This window comes from Manis pentadactyla, chromosome 4, assembly GCF_030020395.1.
Source record: "Manis pentadactyla isolate mManPen7 chromosome 4, mManPen7.hap1, whole genome shotgun sequence".
Taxonomy (NCBI): domain Eukaryota; kingdom Metazoa; phylum Chordata; class Mammalia; order Pholidota; family Manidae; genus Manis; species Manis pentadactyla.
Window position 1 is genome coordinate 23966538 of NC_080022.1, and position 20760 is coordinate 23987297.

The 20760-nt window shown below is 42.1% G+C and overlaps 1 long non-coding RNA gene across 3 annotated transcripts in view; it reads right to left on the minus strand.

Moving 5' to 3' along the window:
• LOC118912278 (uncharacterized) overlaps positions 1-20760 on the minus strand; it is a 42896-nt gene that overhangs the window by 21756 nt on the left and 380 nt on the right. The window lies entirely within an intron of this gene.

Here is a 20760-nt window from a genome sequence, read left to right on the forward strand (position 1 = left end):
GTGCCCTGAGGACAGGACCAAGCTGCATCCAAGTATCTCATTTTGGTCACACAGACACCTGTTCCCTGTTCTTCCTTCCCAAACACTTCCCCTAATCTTCTTTGCTAAAACGGGTTCCTCCCACCTCTCAAATCCATTTTAAAAACTTAGCATCTCCTCAAAAATCTTTTCTCATTACTTTACCTGAGTCTACATTTTCCTGCTACTATGATTATTATTAGAAGTACTTTTTGCATGGAAATAATTAATAATAGCAACTCATATTTACTGAGTACTTCCTATGTGCCCAATACTGAGCTAACTGCCTTACAGAAACCATCGCATTTAATCCTCAAAACCACCTTATAAAGTGGGTGCTATCAATATATAGGTTATGTTGTGACTGGCATCCTTCAGATTGTGCCAGAAGGCAACCTTAGGAGCAATTACTTTACCCATTTCTACCAAGGAGAACACTGAGGCTCAGGAAGGAGTTCACACAAGCAAGCAAAAGGCAGAGGTGAGACCTAGACCCAGGTGTGACCAACTGCAAAGCCCATGCTATTAAAACTGCAATGTTGTACTGCGTCTCAGCAAGGTGCAATCCCAGAGTAAGGTAGTGACTGAAGAGTTCCTGAATCTTCTCTGCAACATGGATAACATGTGCTGGAATCACAGTCAGTGAAACTCACTTATTATGCAAATGAAATACATACTCTGTACATTGCAAACAGTGTTATCTCCCAAGTTTTTGTAGCAAACAGCACCCTGTCCCTTTGTGGTTAAACCCACTTGTCCACCATTCTGACTCTCTAATCCCAGTGAGATGCCAAATACTTGAAATAATTTCATTAGTGACGTCAGTGTGAGATTAAGAACACATACAGACAAAATAGAGAAAACAAAGGAACTTACCAGAAGTTACTGGTGAGACACTCAGGCTATTAGCCTGATGCATTTCCCACCACCAATAAAACCATCTTTAGCCACTTGGAAACATGGCCATGTTTTTACTTTCTTTGTGAAATGTCCTGTGTGGTATTTTTCCCCAGTGTAAACAAGACTTTTTACATTAATCAAGTTACATAATTTTCACAAGAACACTATAAAGTACTGTTATTTCCATTTTATAGATGAGGAAACTGGGGCATGTTAAGTAACTTCCTCCAAGTCCCACAGCTGGTAAGTGGGAGTGCTGGGAATCAAACCCTTGAGTCGACCTCCTGAACCTATGCTTTTAACAAGTGCTATTCTGTAGTTTGACAGTAAAGGTAAGTGAAGATAATTAGAAAATCCATCAAAGCACTGAAAATGCAAAAAGGGATGTGGAGGAGTCCTTTTTGCAAGAATCTAGGCCCTCCAGCCATAGGTGGAAGAGAGTTACCCCCATCCAGAATGTGTGACTGGCTGGATTGACCAACAAAAAAATCTGGAGAACGGGACAGCTGAGGAACAGCCTTCAGAGTCTCTAGTAAGACAAACAACTAAGCTTAGAGAAATCAGGGAGCAGAGATCCATGGCTGAGAATGTGTGAGCGACCCTGGGACGCTGGGAGCAAACTTGAGGATAGCCAGCTGGAGCCTCAGCTGGCAGAGGAAGTTGGGAGAAAAGACCTAGCAAAGTGAGGAGTGGGGACCTTCCCCCTCTTTTCTTCCTTAAGCCCCTATTTGCTGAATTCCTTTCATGTCTCAGGCATTGCTGCCTGCAAGGAGTTTGCAGTCTGGTGAGGCAATGTATTAGTCAGCATATTTTTGGTTACAGGTGACTAAAACCAATTCAAATTGGCCTAAGCAAAAAGGAATTTATTGCCTCACTTAATTGAAAAGTTGACTGCTAGCAAGGGCTTCAGGCTAGTTGATCTAGCAGCTCAAAGGTGTCAGTGGGAGTCAGTCTCTTCCTATCTTGACCTTGCTCTCCTTTGCATTTCCTCCATTCTCCGGCAGCCTGTCTCATGGTGTGGCATGATGGCTGCCATTGATCTTAGCCTGTCGGTAAGCCCTCAGAAAAAGAAGTTTCTTTCCCAGTTGTTCCAGTAAAAATCCTAACACTGACTCTGATCAATTACCTGAATTCTGTGCTTAACAGTGGCCCGGTTATGGGGCTTACAGATAGAATATGCTGACTGGCCAGGCCTCGGTGACATGCACACTGTTTTGTGCAGCCTCCCCCAGATCACATGGATTGAGAATGGAGTAATGATCCCCTGGGAAAACTGGAGTACTAAACAAGAAGTGGGGGCTGAATGATGAATGCTGAGTAGGCAAAAATGACAGATGTCTGGTCCAGGGATTCAGGCAATGATACCAGTCATTACAGCACGATGTGATAAATGACATGCACTAGAGGAGCACACAGGAAATATCTAACCCAGAAGAAATTACGTGTATGAGGGGCAAGGAGGGGTGTGGGGTGGGGACAGGAAAGAGGTTGTGCACAGTTTTTGAGATACATGAGGCTGTGTGTGGCCTGAATATCAACAGGAATGGTGAGAATGAAGATGATGGGTCAGATCATGAAGTGGGCCTGAGCAGAAAGGAATGAGAGTGGATTTGGGGCTGAAGAGGAGATGAAGCTTTCAGTTGAGGGGGCCCATGCGACATAGCCCTGCCAGAGCCATCAAAGAGCCCGCTGAGGTGTGAGTGTGGAGTTTAGGAGTGGGATCTCGGGCGACAGCACAAGGATATTACCACCACAAGGATGGTCAATAAAGTAGGTGAGACATCCCTGGATGGGAGGATCTAAGGCTAAACAGGATGTCCTCTTCAAATAGGACATCCAAATGGCCAATAATCACATACAAAGGCTGATAAGCATGTGAAATAAGCATATGAAAACATCACAGCTTGTTATGGTAATCTTGTGAAACCCGGGATATACCACTACCCACTCACCAGAATGGCTGAAATTAAAAGGATTGATAATATCAGGTGTCAAAAAAGAGGAAGAACAAATGGAATTCAAATGGAATTCCATATACCACTGATAGTGTTAATTAGCACAACCACTTGGAAAACTGCCAATGTTTTCTAAAATGAAATATGTCCACCTCTAAGACCTAGCAACTCTACTCTCAAATATATGTAGCCTGGAGAAATAAGTGCTTAAGTCTGCCAAAAGATGTGTAAAAGACTGTTCAAAAAATCATTATTCAAAAGAACCAAAAGCTAGAAACAAATCAAATGTCCACTGTTAAATGTTCAGTAAATACAATACTGCACCACACACACAGAGATCTAAGTACCAACATGGAGAATCTTATAGGTATAATGTTGAATGAAAGAAATCAGATGTAAAAAAAAAAAAACTGTATAATTCCATTTATAAAAAGCTCACAAACAGATATGACTATCTGATGGTGATAGAGGTCAAAAATTGTGTTTTCCATTGTGTGGGGGGTGTAACACCTGAAAGGGGGCCAAGAGAGCCTGCTGGGGTGCAAGAAATATTCTGTGCCTTGATCTGGCTAGTGGTTATAACCACAGGTGTATAAATATATGACAAATGCTCCAGCTGTTCGTTTAAGAGATGTGCACACTCCTGTATCCATTTCATATCCAAAGAATGGGGAGAAAGCTCCTCCCCTCCTCCAAAAGAAAAAAGCAGCAAAGACAGCACTGATCCAGGGATTATGGGTATTTTAGTTTGCGATGTGATCTGGTATTTCATGAGGCCCAGCTTGATGGTGAAATCCCCCAGAAACGGAAGTCTTTTTACGATGTTTATCACTACTGCCCTAAAACACCTATATTGGGGTTCAGATGACAGCAGGCCCACGGCTGCTGTGACTGCTCAGAGCAGCATACCCCAGCCCTAGAGTGTCAACACTCATTTCCTGCGCGTCTGCGCTGTGCCAGGCCCTGTGCTGAGAGCTGCGAGTATGAAGACAAACGAAACAGCATCCCTGCTCTTAAAAAAACAGCCAACCAGGAGGGCCCTCCAGGATGAAGGACAGATTCTTACAGCAGCCAACTCATCCGTCAGCACATGTAAAATAATAATAGCAACAAACAACCACCATTTATGAACTGCCAGGTGCTTTCTGTGTATAGCAGAATTTTTTCCCCTTAACTGCTATTTAAAACCACAACTGCCTGCAGCTACTTTTGTCTGTTAAGGGAGTGGCATAATTTTTCTCTGGGTAGATGGCTCTTTGTTTAGGAAAATACTTAATAAGTTACTTTGGCCTGAAGAACAAAATTCCCCAGGGCTAGTGCAAGACAAAGGGAGCTGAACTGCTTTGCAAATCAGAGTAGGGGAAATGTGGCAGCAGGGAGAGGGAGAGGGGTCTGAAAACAGGCGGAGGAGAGATGTTGGGAGGTAGGAGGTATAGTTAGAGAGATCTAGGTTGTTTTTGTTTTCCCATACTCTGTTCCTTAGAGAACCACCCCATTGCCTTGCTAACCTCATTCATTCTTCAGGTTTTACCTTTCAAAAATCACTTTCTCATACCACACACAGCCTTCAAAAGGATTGAGGGAAAGCTCTCTCAACTGATGAGGAAAAAGGCACCACATATATTGTGAAGTGAAAAAAAAAGTAACCAGCAGAATAGGTGCATAAGACAATCCCATTTTTTAAAAAGGAGTGCCACTTCACTACATTTGGAAAAAAATCCTGATGAAGTACATAACACTGTATTAACACTGTTGTCAATAGGGCAGGTGGCTGGGAATAATCAGAAGCTTCTATTTTCAGTTTTTATTCTTTATCTTCAAACATTTTATCATGAGATTTTTATCCCTTTTTCAAAAGTCTCTTCCTCCAAGCAGCCTTCCCTGACTTCTATTGCAGATCAGGTCTCCTTGGTATCCTGCCCTCCTCTGTTGGGACATTCATCACTTTCCCAATTGCCTGCAAGCCACCTCCCCCACCCCTCCACCCCCTGCACCCACTGTGCTCTCCTCAGCTGCAAGACGACAGGGACCAGGAACTCCCAGCAGACTGCTTGACACAGCTGTTAACCAAATGAACGAATCTACCACCTTTCAAAGGGTTTTTCCTGTCTGGCTTTGACTCCTCAAAGAATTCAAAGAGAGAGGGGGGAGCAGCTCAGCCCCTACTGAGTGTGCTACCTAGGCCCAGCTCACAGTATTCCAGCTAATTCTCTGCCCAGGGCAGATGAGATGCTTCTCCTGTTACGGAGAGAAGTGTAAGAGCAGTAGCTCCTACCTCTCCACTGCCTCAGCCCTGAGGGACACCAAAATGCTTGAGATCACGACAACCTGGGACAGGTGAGCAGGTGGGGGAGCCAATGACTGCAACAGGCCAGGGCACCCTGGCTAACCTTTGCAGAAGCAAGGACAGCTTCTCTTCCATCTTTTCTTTCTAGCAGGAGAAGGAGGAGGGCATGAAGACCTAATTGCTTTCACCTTGAGAAAAATCTGCTATGTGCAAAGGGAATCATTCAATTATACAGCAGGGGGCTCCAAATTATATCAGATCAGAAGGCTGACGTTTTCCCTGAGGCCCTCTGACAAATGACTGAGGGAAAGAGAGGTGCTTGGCCTAGTGCCCCCCCTCCTTGCTCTGGCCTACAAGTCACAGTGTCAGCTGAGCCTATTTTCACACAGAACCCCACAGGGAAATCTCCGTGTCTACCCCCTCCCCACCCAGAATGCTGTCATTCGGTGTCAATATGATGCTTTTCCCAGGTCTTGCCCAGATCACAGCTAAGGTTATTGGAAGAGAATCAGAGCTCTGTCTCCCAGGCCCCTGACTGTGAGGCAGACACCCCTATCCACCCAGCCAGCCTCCTCCTGCTGAGTTCAGACAGGAAAAGTGATGCTAGCCACTGGAACTACCAGAAAGAAGCTCCAATCAGCCACAGTGCCTGATTCTGCCCAGCTACTTCTAACAATTAAGGCTATGGACAAACATGTTTTCTCCATCCCTGATGAAAAGGAAGTGCAAAAGCCACATACTGTCCTCAACCCCAGGCGTAAAGCAAGGAATGTGATTAAAAAGAGAGCACTGTGAATCAATAGAGCAATCTTGAGTGATACTAATGCTATGCATGGAGGCTCAGCATTCAAACCACTGAAAATCACCCAGGAAGTATACAGCACTGGCTTTACACAACTAATGACATAAAGCTCTGGAGCACAAGTTGGTCACCTTTTGGGTCCCAGATAGAACTTTCTTTTAAGAAATTCTTGAGAGGCAATAGAAGCCCTCAGCTTCATGCATAGCCTACTTCAACTAGTTACCACAATGTTGCTCATGTAATTGTAGATTAATGATACCAAAATTTAAAAAAAGGATTAATAAAACCTACTTCAAAGGGTGTCATAAAATAAAGTTAATATACATAAGCTATTCAGCACAGTTCTTAGTGCCCAGAAAGTGCTCATTAAACGTTCATAGTAAATGTACATATTCATATTAAACATAGATGTTTGTATTATCATTTTGGAGTCATCAGTGCACACTCCAACACAACACTGTGGTGACGTGGAAAACCTGGTTCCAAATCCTCATTCCATTACTTCTATTATGCGGCCTTGAGAGAGTTAATTAACTGCTTTGAGCTTCAGTCTTCTTCTCTAAGAAGGCACTGATACCAGCGTCTGATACCAGCGTCGTCAACAGGAGGTAGAGTCCAACATCACCCGAGCCTGAGCACACAGAAGGTGCTCAGGAAACACAGGCCTTTTTTCAACAGCCTTCACCTTGGTTGTTTGGTAGTTCTTACTGAGATGAAAGCCTGATCAAAGTGATTTATTTTGGGGCAGTGAAGTCAGTGGTCTCTTTACAGCTGTGATTCCTCTTACCAGCTCTATACCATTTGACCTGGTGGTCACCTCTGACTTGTTTGAGACTGCCTCCCTCTCCCCCTTGGTTTTCCTGACTTTGATTCCCTGAAATTCCTCTTCCCCTCCCTCCCTCTCTGTCCTTCTTCCCAGGCTCATCACCCTCCTTGGCTTATTCCTCTGTCCTTTGCTTTCCACATTCTACCTGCTCTTCCCCAAGAAAGGCCACAACACATCACCAAAAGTAAGCTCTGTTCTTGCACCTGGTCTCAAAGGTATTATTATCCTCCTGACCACCCACACATTAAAACCTAGATTATTGTCTGCTTCCTTTCCTTTCTTTCTGAGATCAATCAATTGCCAAGCATCTCTATTTTTTCCTTCAAAATATTTCTCACACCCACCTCCTTCTTTTCTATTTTCCCTCTTGCCACTCTGGACCAATATCAACCCCAGTCTGATCTAGTTTAAATAGCTAATTCCAATCCATCCTGAATATTGCAGCCTACCTAAAAAGGTTATTTTAAGGACACAAGATATTCTCCTTCCACCACCTTCCCATCTCCATTCAATATCCTATTACACCTTTTCCTTCCTCCAATAGATTCAAGGGCATTCCAGGTCTTCCATATCTGATTTTTCTATATTTGACTTTACAGCAGGCTCCAATACAGACTTTCCATTCCTTTAATACCTTATCCATGCTCATTCCTTCTCCTTTCCAGCTGTAGCCTCCTCTGCTTGGAAGGCCATTTCCTTTATTTCCTCCTTTATTTAAATTTGATCCATCCTTTATGGCCTGGCTCAAAACTCAACTCCTTCCTGAAGCCCTCCTTGCCCAGTCCAGTCCACACTCATCACTTCCTCTGAGTTATTTTGATGACGTTGGTGTTGCGGTGACAGGCAGGTGCCTGAGGAGCTGATCAACACCTTCTGACATACCTGTCTATGCCTTCACCTGATGCCTGAGGGAAGAGTTGGTATCTCCTACATCCTCCTGGATGACACAACACAGTATCAGAGTGATTTGGAGTTGAACAGACTGGTGTTCAAATCCTAATCTGTCACTTTCCCACTGGTTGCAAGGCCTTAACAAGTGACATAACCTCTCCAAGTCTCACTCTCCTCATCTGAAAAACAGGGGTCATGTGGGCCTCATAAAGTTGTTGTGAAGATTAAATGATAATGTATGCAAACGAATTTGCACAGAGCCGCACCCAGTCTGTATTCACTAGAAGGTAGAGATTATTATAGTTCCTGGCACCCTGCAGTCTAAACATGACTTGTGCACTGCTCATCTGCATGGCCAAATAGTGATTTCCATATACTGTGGCATTTTACTATAGGTACATCTGCTTTCAAAACAGCTTTTTTCCAGCTTTCCATTTTTATAAAGGCTCCAAGACTCAAATATTGGCAGTATACTCAGCTTTTCCTGCTCTTTCACGGGCCAAACCCATTGGCACTTACATGGTCTGTCTCTAACTGTTCTGAGAATGTCTTAACTTCCCATTGGGACTGTAAATGCTTTGAGAGCAGCAACTCTGACTTATACTGCCTCGTCATAGAGCAAGAACTGAATACATATTTGTTTTCTGGCAAGATGTTATCAACAAATTAATTTACAGGGGCAGATGTGAAGGAGGTACTACAACACTTTGAAACAAGGATAAGATATTCTGTGATTATGTTTTATCCTTTCCCCTTTCTCTACTCCATGAATTCCTCCTACTCATTCATTAACGTCTAAACCAATATCCTCTCTGAGGTCTGCCATAAGCATTATTTCTTTTCTTTCCTTCTTTTATACTACATATTTCACTGCATAGAGTTTTTACCAATTTTTTAATTAAAAATTATGAAACATTAAAATGATATAGAAGATGTAAAGTAATAATGAAATTTTTTTTCTTTTTCCCACTTTTCACTGGGAACACATTGCTGGGTTATCCCTCTAGATTCTTTTCTGTAGCATTTTAAAATTGTGTTTCTCTTAGATTTTGCATGTGCCCAAAATGACCATTTTATGGGCTAGGATGGGAGGGAGATCAAAATGAATCCAAGTTCTGAAATAAATGAGCAAACTTCAAATCTGTTCCATATCCTTAGAAATTCTATTACAGAGCACCTATCACACTGTACAGTTTGTGTATACCTCTGCCTCCAGGCCTGTACACTGGGACAGTAACTGACAATAATTTTGATATTCCCAACACCTAATTTACACATAGTAAGTACTCAATAACTGTTTAGTAAAGAATGACTTAACTTTCATCTCATCCTTCTTAATATGTTTCACAGCTTAATTTTTTAATAATAAACAGATTAACTTTGAGAATTTTGCATCTCACCTTTAAATGACTGATCTATCAGAGTTGCAGCAGGAAACTGAACTAAACTCAGATGATTCAAGAAACTTGCATGAAGAGACTATTCAAGAGTTGTGGGCACTGTTAAGGGAACCAAAGGAGAAGGTTGAGGTAGCCAGAGGCTAGCAATAGCAGGAAGTTATTGCCACACTTGCTTGAGAAGGCAAGGGGAAGGAAATGGAGTTTCCTGAACTCAGTGAGACCCCAAGCAATCGAAGAGGGGCTGCGGGCAGGAGCTGTTGTCTTGGAAGGAAGCAGCCACTACCAGAAAATAAGAAAATTCAGTACAGAGTAAGGGAAAACCCCAAACCCTTTCTATCCTGCATACCAATCTCTTGCTAGTGCCTCTCACTGGCAGTACCCAAGAAAGCAATGAGCCCAGGTAATACAGTACATGGAGCTTAGCTTCCTGGGGTACTGGCAAATAAGTGCAGAGAATGGATGGGAGTAGGCCACATGGGAGGCATGAAGCCCAACCAACTTGGCTACCAACCGCATCATAGCCAAGTGATAGCAGCTCAGTTATGCTTCCATCTGGAACCTAAATTGCCAAGTTAGCCACCACCAATGTTTTTCATGCCAGAGAGTAAAGATGTGGGGGAGAAGGAGAAATGATCGATGCATGTAAGATATCCACAGTAGCTACAGATTCTGCCTCAACAGGTGGTCAGGAGGCTAAGCTGATACTGACAGCTGCCTTCTTCCACTATTTATTCCATGTTCCCCTTATTTACTGCCAGCACATTGACTGGAGAGGATTCTTTGCTTGATGGGATGACCTAAACTTTCATTTCCATAGGATTCATGCTCTTAGTGGTTCTGTCTGTACTGCTTTGCTACAATTTTACATTGATGGCTATTGGGTATGGGAGTACTAAGAGGTACCCTAGTGAATCCACAGGGAAAAGACAGAGTTTTCCTTGTCCTTGTTGAGAGCAGCAACCTAATTTCCACTTGATAATCAGGATGAACCCTACTAACCAATAGTGCAAACCCCTTCTCTGCCACATAAGGAGCCCAAAATGGCCAGTGAGAAGTCTCAGCTTCCAGTTTAATGGAATCAAGTTAATGTCTGTGTTCCCTGGAAGGAAGCATTCCTGGGGAAATAGGACCTCCAAATCACTGAATCCAAAGTTGCAGGGACAAAAAGCAAAACTTCTATGGGTAAGTTAGTAAATATAAATGTAAGAAGGACCACTCCCACCTCCACCCTGGACTCTTGTATTCTGGCCAGAGAAGGTAGCACCACATACTAGTTGCTTGTTTAAGACATATACCACATCCTTTGACACCACCCCAATTTTGCAGGTTGCCATCTCCTAGATGGCATTCCCAGAAATCACCCAGCTGTGATTTACTAAGCTTGTTTTTCTGCCATCTGCGATTTGTCTTAATGTGTGATGTCTGAATTGGAAGTTTTTGCTGGTGGATTTATTATCTCTCTGTGAAAGGAATATTTTGGTTATTTGAGAACACCTTGGATTTTCATCACCAAAACAAATCAAACCATGAATATAAAAAACACTCTTGCTCTGCAATGATCTTTTTAGGTTACACAGGCAGACCCCACCTAAGATACTTGGCTTTTGCCATGCTAACTGATGCCCAGTTTTATCTCAGCTCTCAATGTCTCACCCCATCTAGTGGAGAAGCTGTCCACTATGCCTATGCCAGCCATTTTCATGGAGATGTTTTAGATCTCTGATTAGGAGACAACCTGGCAATACTGTAGCATTCATAAAGTGTGATATACTCTGTAACACATCAACAAAGTGTCAAGAGGGCCCTGTGTTGAAGTCAAGAAGAAAGATAATGAATGGCCTTTAATGCTTCCCATTTCCTATTTTGATCTGATAACTTAGATTAAACTAAGGAGCAGTTTGGGATGAAAAGAAGCATCTGACTTGTTCAAAACTGTAGGAGAAACAACCTCATTGTAATAATCATTCCCATACATTTAAATAAAATTCTATTTCTTAGAACAAATCTCTACAACTATTTGTAGTCTTAAAAGCTTGGACTCCGAAATTAGGCAACTCTGAGCTCCAAAGCATAATTCACCACTTACATGATTTGGGCAAATTATTTAAACTCTCTGAACTGCAGTTTCTTCGTTCCTCTGTAAAGTGGATCTAACTATAGTCCTTTTTCCTAGACATAAAGGCTTACATAGAGTCTGGCATATACTAAGTCCTTCTTCTAAAAAAGGTTAGTAATTGTGATCTGCGGCAGTTACTATGTACTAGGCAATACATAATGTGTATATGTATTATAGGTGTTGGGCTCTAAGGTAAATGAAAGATTTCAGAAGTCTCTGTTTATAAGAGGGAAATTTACCAAGAGGAACTGACTCCAACTTGGGTTTCCTTTAGACTGTTTTTTTTTTAAGTTGGAACCTTCTTCCCTCCCTTCCTCCTGCCACTCCCCTCAAAAAAATATTTGATAAACTTTAAGCAAGCAAGCACAGTTGCTTAGCAAGAGCATTATCATAGCAATTTACTACTCTAGGAGTTTGAAAATAAATTATTTAGGTCAACTTATTGGTACAAAGAAATTGTTTTATGGTTTATAAATTTTTTTTGTAGCCATTGTATTGATACCATTGTATAATCACTGAATTCAGTATAATTGTGCTCAATTTTATAGAACTAAAGGCCAGAACTTACCAATTTATATAATTTTAGGAGTTTATGGTTATGTCTTGGTCTTTAAAATCCCTAAATCAGTCATACCTATTGATTAAAATGTGCGCTCTTGAGTCAGATTACCTAGGTTCAAATCCTTGGTAACTTTGAGCAAGTGATTTAAACTTCCTTGTGCTTTTATTTTTTCAACTAGAACAGGAATAACAATACCAGCCTCATAGGACCCCTGTGAGAATTAAATATACTGAACACAGGTAGATGCTGGTTCTTACTATTTTTTTTATGATTTCAAGTTCCTAGTAAGGAATGCATTGTAGAGAGAAATAGGAACAGCCTGTCCTATCAAAAAAAGGTATCTGAAAGTCTTAAGTGCCTTAATGAGCTTGAATCAGGAAAAAATCTGATCGTACAGACAGTGAACCACTATCCCAAAAGATGCAGATCAACTGTGCCAATAAGGAATCCATTTCATGTACAACTAGAGGTTCAGTACAAACTTAATGAGTCAGCTGACTGGAGCACAGAATCAACTGACTGGTCCCATCCTTTGATAAACTGGATTATTCAAAAATCCATAAAAAAGCTTAAAGCAGGCCTCAAGTCATTTTACCACACTGTAACCCTCAGCTATGGCCTCATTGATGGTATATTCTAAGTAGTCTCAGGTAGTTTCCTGGGTAGGTCTTTTCCACTCCTGAGTGTTCCTCCTCTGATCCTTTTCATCTAGTTAGGGGAGAACAGTGGTGTTCAACTGGCAAGCTTTGTGATTTTTCAACATGTAGTATAATATCAGGTTCAAAGCTACAGCTTAACAGATTATTATTAAAACTAATTCGAGGAGATTAGGGAGAGAGGCAGCTGACAGTTGGGAAGGCCCCTGAACCATGTCATTCTGCTGCTAAAAAACCCTTGAATGCCTTTCCTCTGCAAACTCAAAAGGTTATGAAAAAACAAAACCAAAAAAACGTTGTTAATTGTAGATTAATGATACCAAAATAAAAAAATTAAAAAAAAAAACTTAAGACTGATTTCCTTTTTATAGCATATATACCTCTAAGATTCAGCCATGCAGAATTCCTTGTGGGTCTTCAAGCTCACCAAGTTCTCTCTCCCCCTCTAAATCTGCTTGTCCCAGGATGCCCTTCTCCAGCCCTTCACCTGGCTAATTCCTGAGGTCCTTCAAGTTCATCTTAAATGACACCTCCTCTAGGAAGCATTCCTTATCCCCGCAGACTGGTAACTCTCCTCTGTGCTCTCATAGCACCTGGACTTACCTCTCCTTTAGCAGATATCACACTGACATGCAATTACCAGTTTGCATAGGGGGACTTGTCTGTGTCATCAACAGCCTGAGAACAGGAATCCACATCTTATTCACCATTACATCCCCAGCCTCTAGCACAGTTCCTGGCACACAGCAGACGTTCAAGAAATGTTTTTTGAGTATTTACTGTATAACCTCCTAATTGGTCTTTCTGCTTCTGTTCTTACCCAATTTCTCCACAATAGCTAGAAAAATCTTGTCATAGCCCACATGGCCTTACAGGCTTCTGATCTTACCTACTTTACCCACCTTACCTCTATAGTTACCCCTTGTGTTCACTTTTTTCTCCAGTCTATGGCTTTTCTTCTGTTCCTAAAATTCACTCATCCAGTTCCTGCTTCAGGACCCCTGCACTTGCTCCTTTTCTCCAGAGTGCTCCTCCTCCAGCACTTGCCATAACTGGCTTCTTCCCCCACATCATGACCCCCTCAGAGGGACCTTCCTGGATTATTCCACCTAAATATCCAACCTCATCCCTTCTCAGTCACTCTATCACATTATCATGTTTTATTGTCTTTCTAAAAAGTATTTCAACCCTAACAGTTTAGTTGGTGGTCATCTGTCTCCCCTTTTTTCAGAAAGTTGCATAAAAGCAAGGACCCTGTCTATCTTGTTCACTACTTACCTCAACACCCAGAACAATGCTTGGAGTCTATTAGGTAGGTATTTAATAAATATTTATTGATGGATGAATGTGTGGATGCATGAATGAAACACGGGCTATCTTTCAAGTAGTTGTTTTGGATGGGTGTGTCTACCTTTGTTCTAATGGTGCCATCATTGCTCAAGTGATCTCATCTTTCAGAACTGACTTCAGGAACACTTTAAAAGTTACACAACAAAATCAGATTCACAACTCAGTGGTCACACCTAATTGTTTTTCTTTTTTTAATTAAGATATCATTGATATATACTCTTATGAAGGTTTCACAAGAAAACCAATGTGGTTATTACATTCACCCTTATTATCTAGTCCCCTCCATACCCTATTGCAGTCACTGTCCATCAGTGTAGTAAGATGCCACAGAGTCCCTATTTGTGTTCTCTGAGCTACACTGTCTTCCCCGTGACCCCATACACACCATGTGCACCAATCATGATACCCCACAATCCCCTTCTCCCTCCCTCCCCATCCTTCCTCCCCCACCCCTCCCTTTTGGTAACCACTAGTCCCTTCTTGGAGTCTGTGAGTCTGCTGCTGTTTTGTTCCTTCAGTTTTGCTTCATTGCTCCACTCCACAAATGAGTGAAATCATTTGGTACTGGTCTTTCTCTGCCTGGCTTATTTCCCTGGGCATAATACCCTCTAGCTCCATCCATGTTGTTGCAAATGGTAGGATTTGTTTTCTTCTTATGGCTGAATAATATTCCATTGTGTATATGTACCACCTCTTCTTTATCCATTCATCTACTGATGGACACTTAGGTTGCTTCCATATATTGGCTATTGTAAATAGTCACACCTAATTTTTTACTCAAAATCTTTCTCCCCAACATGATTTCTACCTTATTTGCTAACTTTGGCTCTGAATTATTTGTTTCCCAAAATTAAATTCACCCTCAAAATTAAAAATTTGCCACCTTTGATAATAGTCTGAAGAATGGCCTTTAGGCTCTGAAGACAATTTGAAAAGAAGAATTTAAAAACCTCTCATTTCAACGTGTAAGTTCTAGAGTGTTGTATGGATTTAAAATGATCTGGATTGGTTTATCATTTTAATTATTTTTGAAGTAGTTCCATTTTAAAGACTCCAATTTCTAGAAAAAAAAACTCAATGGTATTTAGATTTAAAGACAACTTAGGATCTAAACAATTTGCTTCCTTCTTTTCTACAAAAATCACTCCAACCCAATACCTCGCTATTTCTCAAACATCTCACACATTCCCACCATTCTCCTGTTCTTTCTTCTGACTAGAACGGACCTTCTAACCTCCAACCTTAGCTCTTAACAAAATTTTATTCTTCCTTCCAGGCCCAGCTCAAATGTTTGCCTTCCAGAACTCCCATCCCATGTAAACCTCCTTTAGAATTCATTCTATCATCCTCTGATCTCCCAAACACCCTAGGTATGAACTCTGTGAGGGCAAAAGCTCATACCTTCTTCATGACTATACCCCTAGCACCTAGCACAGTGTCTGGCACATGACAGGTGCTCAAAATATATGTGCTAAGTGAATGAATTCTTTTCTATCCTATTTTCTAGCACATTTGGTTACTTAGATGTCTTCCTTCCCCACAAGGCTCTTGATTTCCTCCCTAGTAAGGACATGGGCTTATTCATCTTTCATCTCTCTGAGATGTGGAGGGAACAATGGCATGCTCAGAAGGCAGCATTTATCTTGCTAAAATTCCGAAGTTTCCATTCATTTACTCTTAGATCAGCCAGGATGGAGCAGATCTCCTGTTTTCATCTTCTCTTCAACACAGACAAAGCTTCTGAGGGTGGAAAAGAGGCCCTAGGTTCCGAAACATATTCCCCTGCCCAACCCAACCCTGAGCCAGACTGACCAAGTCCATATGTAATGTCCCTTGGTGCTAGGTGTCTCCAACTTGAATGTGAACTCCCTTCTCTCCCTGGGTTCCACAAGCTGCCCTTGCCCTTCTTCCCCCCCTTCGTCTCTTCTCCCATTCCACCACCAGAGTGATCCCTCTGGAACTGGGACATCGACTCAAAGGCTTAAAAAGTCAGGCTGGTAGCAAAAACGCCTGGGGAGTTAGAGGCAGTGCCCTCTAAAGGCAGAAGCTAATAATTATTGCTTGGAGGAATATGAACCCAGAGTTCCTAGATCATCTGATGTTTCAAGAAAAACTAGAGAGCCAGAATTTTTTTTCATGTGAAATTTCCACATGTTTAAGTACTGGAAAGTACTTCAATTGTTTTTAATTAGGCAAGACAATTAAAACATATGCACATGTGAGCCACTGATTTTCTTCTCTACTCTAAACCTCTGACCAAGTCACCTCACTGCTCCCCATAAGTATTCCATTTCTTACTTGAGTGTCAAGACACAGACTACCTTCTGAGCCTCTTCTGCCATTTTCCATGCATTCCCCTCATCTAGGTCATCACATGACTTGCCATTCCAAGGACCATGCCAAATTTTATAATATTTTAATGTCTCTGCATGTGCTGTTCCCATTGCTGTTCATTGAACCAATAAATGTTTATCATAATCAGCCAATCCAGCCTGGCATTGTGCTGGGTGCTGGGGACCTAACCTTAAACACAAGTAAAGTTTCTGCCCTCATGGGGTTTACATTCAAGTGGCAGAGGTAGATGTTACTCAAATAATCACACAAAGAAGTAAATTTAAAATGAGGCAGGAGTTAGGAATGAGCCATGACAGCATGTAACAAGAGCTAAGCTGATCTGCCCTGTGGATCTGGGAAGACTTCCCTGAAGAAGTGACATTTTCATGTATCTGAACAATGTGTAGGAATTAACAGTATCTAAGAAAGCGGGGTACCAGAAGGGGCCGGATTAGGAGGAGGGGAACAGTGATTGGAGTTTTAGGCTAAGGAACCAGAAAGTATGCAGTCTCAGTGAGGCAGAAGTCTGGCTTGGCAGAAGAACTGAAAAAGGCCAGGCTTGCCAAGTATAGGAATTGGGGAAAAGAATGGCATGAACTGAGGCAATAAGGCCAGGTGGGGCTAGCCATATGGACAGGGAAGGGTAAGAGACATGGTAAGACTTCTGGTCTTTATCCTAAGGGCAGCGGAAGCCTCTGACAAGGTATAACAAGGTGTGTGTATGTGCGTTTGTGTGTGTGTGTGTAAAAGAGAGGCAGGCAGACAGACAGACATCAGATTTGCTCTTTGGAAACATTACCCTGGCTTCTGAAGTGAGAATGGAGAAAGGCAGCAGGAGCAGGAGCAGAAGTGGGAGACCAGTCGAGGTGGCAGAAGTTCAGGTGAGACGTTATGGTACCTCAGATGGAGGCAGAAATAGTGGAGCTAGAGAAATATGAATAGGATTTGCAATGTTTACAAAGTGAACAATAATAGGACTCAGGCATGGATTGTATGGGGGGTTAGGGGGATAAAGTGGTGAGGAGAGAAGTAAAGGATGACTCCTAGATTTCTGACTGTGCAGAGAGTTGGAGGTGCTGTTCCCTGAGGCAGGGGACCCTGGAGGAGCAGGTCCATGGTGAAGGAAATGGGGAGAATGGGAGTTGATATATTTTGCAGATATTTACTTGGTCAACATACCTACACCAAATGCCTGCTCTGTTCCAGCTTCTGTCTGTCTATACAAAGACAGAAATGATTCCTGCGCACAAGCCATTCACATTCTGGTTGGGGAGACAGGCAGAAAAAAGATTACTATAATCCAAATATCACAGAGGCCTCATAAATCAAGCAAAGCCACTAGAACACTAATCATTTCAAGTTCCTGTTGTTGCCCCCTGCAAAGTCCCCTTCAAGTGTTTTCGGGACACTTCTAGGGACTTTTCACATGTGACTGGGGCCAAGTCACTGGCCACACTGGTCCTGCTTCAAATTCCCTCCAACCCTGCCCACTGCCCCTACCAAAGGCGCCTTCTGTGGGAATGCTAAGAGCACCCCTAGTACTAGAGCGAGGCAAGTAAAGAGCATGGCCCTGAATGGGAATGCCTCCTTAAGTTCTGCTGGCCCTGAGGCTCTCCAGGTGCTGGAGCAGCCTGGTCCTGGAAGAGTAGCTTCTCCCAAGCCCCAAGCTACATTAAATCATCTGGGCCCTGAAGCAGCACTGCTAGTGGCTGCAGTTTGAGTTCTGTTGGGGACATGTTGAGTTTGAGGAGTCTCTGAGACATCCAAATGGGGATGCAACAGGGATGCAATTTGGCTATCTGGATTTGGAACTCAGAAGTCTGAGCCAGAGATTTAAATTTCAGAGCCATGAACATGGCAGAGCATACACAGGCATGGGACCAAGCTCTGCTGAACTCCCGACATTAAAATGCCCTGCCCCCACTCCACCTGGCAACTTCCCAAAGATCCAACTTCCCTAATTCATGTCCGCAGATGGTCAGTCACTCCTTCCTGTGCCTTCCTACAGCTCTTTGTACAGTCCTCTAATATAACACTTTTCACACTACCCACTAACTCTTGGTTTACATATTTGTCTCCTTCACTCAAAAGTGAGCTCTTTGAGGAGCTCTTGACTCTTATTCAATGTTGAATCTCATGCCATTTTCATCTACCACATTAGCAAAGACTAAAAATATGGGAAGATGTTACCCAGAATTGATTGAGAAGGTGGAAGAAGAGGATGCTACCTACCCTGCTCCTTGGCATAGTTTTTTTGTGCCATTTCAGTAATTATTCTGTCAAAATATCGATGCTAATAAACAAACTATATTCTGCATAGTGATGTTCACTGCATTATGGTATGCAATGCTGAAAAGCTGTAATCAACCTTACTTCTATCAGAAGGGAGCTGGTTAAAAAGTACTCAATGAAACAACAAGCAACCATGAAAAATGAAGTAGATTTACATATACTGACAAGGAAATGTGACCAGAATATTTCATTTTTTAAAAGTCAAAAACTGTTCATATAGAATGTTGCAGATTGCGTTTAAGACAAAGATAGACTTGCATGTAAACGTATTAAAACATCTGGAAAGCTGCACAAGCAACCATGGAATAGTGGCCATCTTGGGAGGGGGCAATCAAATGAATGGGCAAGGTTTGGGGGAAATTTTACTTTTTAATTTATGTCTATCTTATGGTTGTATATTTCTTAAAAGTAGAATAATGTATTTTTGAAGTAAAAACGTCTTAGAGGAAATTTTTAAATGCTAAATCTTGGGCTCCCGATTTTCTCCGCCTTCCACATATTTGGCATCAAGTGGGTATTTAAGATTGAAAGGACGAACTACACTCTTGGAGGAGAAACTCTCAGGTCCAGGGCACGAGCCCTCTCTCCTGGGACCTAGCTGCAAAGTAGGGGCGTTAGACAAGGACTTCTGAGATCATAGAGGTTAGGTAACTACAGGCCAACTTAACTCTTTCAGTCTATCTGATTAGGGACTCACATGAAAATGAAATTCTATAATAAAGTACTCAAGAATGTGTGTAATAACAATAACAATGGCCACTATTGGTTATTGAGCACCTACTAATTGCAAGCCCCCAGGCTAAGTGCTTTACAGGCACTATCTCTTTTAATCCTAACAGCCCTGAGGTAGTAGGTATTGTTATGACCCCTGTTTTAGCGAAGAGGAGGAAGCAGAGGCTGCATAAAGTAGCAGGTGAGAGAAAGAGCTACCATGCTGACCTAACTTCATTTGAATCTCTATGCTCTCAATTGCTCTGGCTTCCTACACCATAGTAACTGGGTTATGGGAGGAAATATGGTACAAGAAAGTCTTTTTGGAACCTCCCCCCTCCAAAACAAAATCTAGCTATAGACAGTGAAAACAAGACAAGACTAGAGAGCAGGCCCTTCAGATCCACGGCCAACATGGAGCACCCAAAACTACTAGGCACTAAATGACATAAAAATAATGATTATTTCTGCTTATGGGCCCTACTGTCAGGTGGTTTGTGCTGCTATTGATGTTCACAATTCTGAAGGTAGATGTCATTACCTCCATTTTATAGAGGAGGAAACCATGGCTCAGTTGTGCTTTTCCTAATGACACACAGGATAAGGCATTGCTGGGTTTGAATTTGCCTCAATCTGAAGTCAGTCTTTTCACAAGGCCATACTTTAATACCTTCAGGTCAACCTGGGGCAGCATACCATGGTCAATGCAAGATGAATTCCAGACCTCTAGGCTTTCCTGACAGTAATTACCCTTGCTAATCCCAGGCAAGCTCCCAGCCCCACCACTGCAACAGAAGGCTGCTGCATTGCTTACTTGGTAATTACACTGGAGCCTCACAACCCATTGCCTCAGCGATTACCTTGTGTGTGTCCCACCAGGAAGAAGAGCTCAAACTTCCCTTCAACTCCCCCCCCTCAGAGGAAGTAAGTAAAGGTTTGGCAGCCATCTGGAAAGACTGTTGATTCTAGTCTAGAAACCTATAGATTTCACTACGAAGCTCCTCCTCAGACCCTTCTTTATCAAAGTTTTATTAGCCTCAACTCAAGGTACCTCCATCTGGACATCTCATTACAGAGAAAGGACACTTCAGCCATTTGTAACACCACCACCCAAGCAGGATTTTCAAGGACAGCAGCAGAAATGAGTCGCAAGGGAGATATAAATCTTCCTTGCACCCTTTCCCATCTTCCATGCACTTGCTCTCTCAACCCATCTATTTCTTTACAGTCCGTAACTGTGTTACTCCCATTCCTTAAGTGCATCTCTTGACACTCTCATCTCTGCTCATTTATTCACACTTCCCTTTGCCTGGAACTCATTCTCCCCTGGTTGAAATCTATCTTCTGCTTTGAACTCCAGTCATATTTAATATTCACTTATCTTTTGGCACTTGTCACATTACATTCTTCATTACAGTTCTTCAAAACCATTCTTTTTTTCCCTCCTACTTGACTATAAACTACCTATGTGACTTCAATGTAAATTACTGCACCAGATACTGGTGACATATGTATGCTATATATGTGATAATTTATGGAGATATTTGTGTTTTGTTCTCATTTATGTGGGTAATTTCTCTCCTCCACCCCCAAGAAGATAGCCAGGCCTTAATGTTCCTTAGTTGAAGTCTTCTAAGTTTCAGATTCAAAAATCAACAGT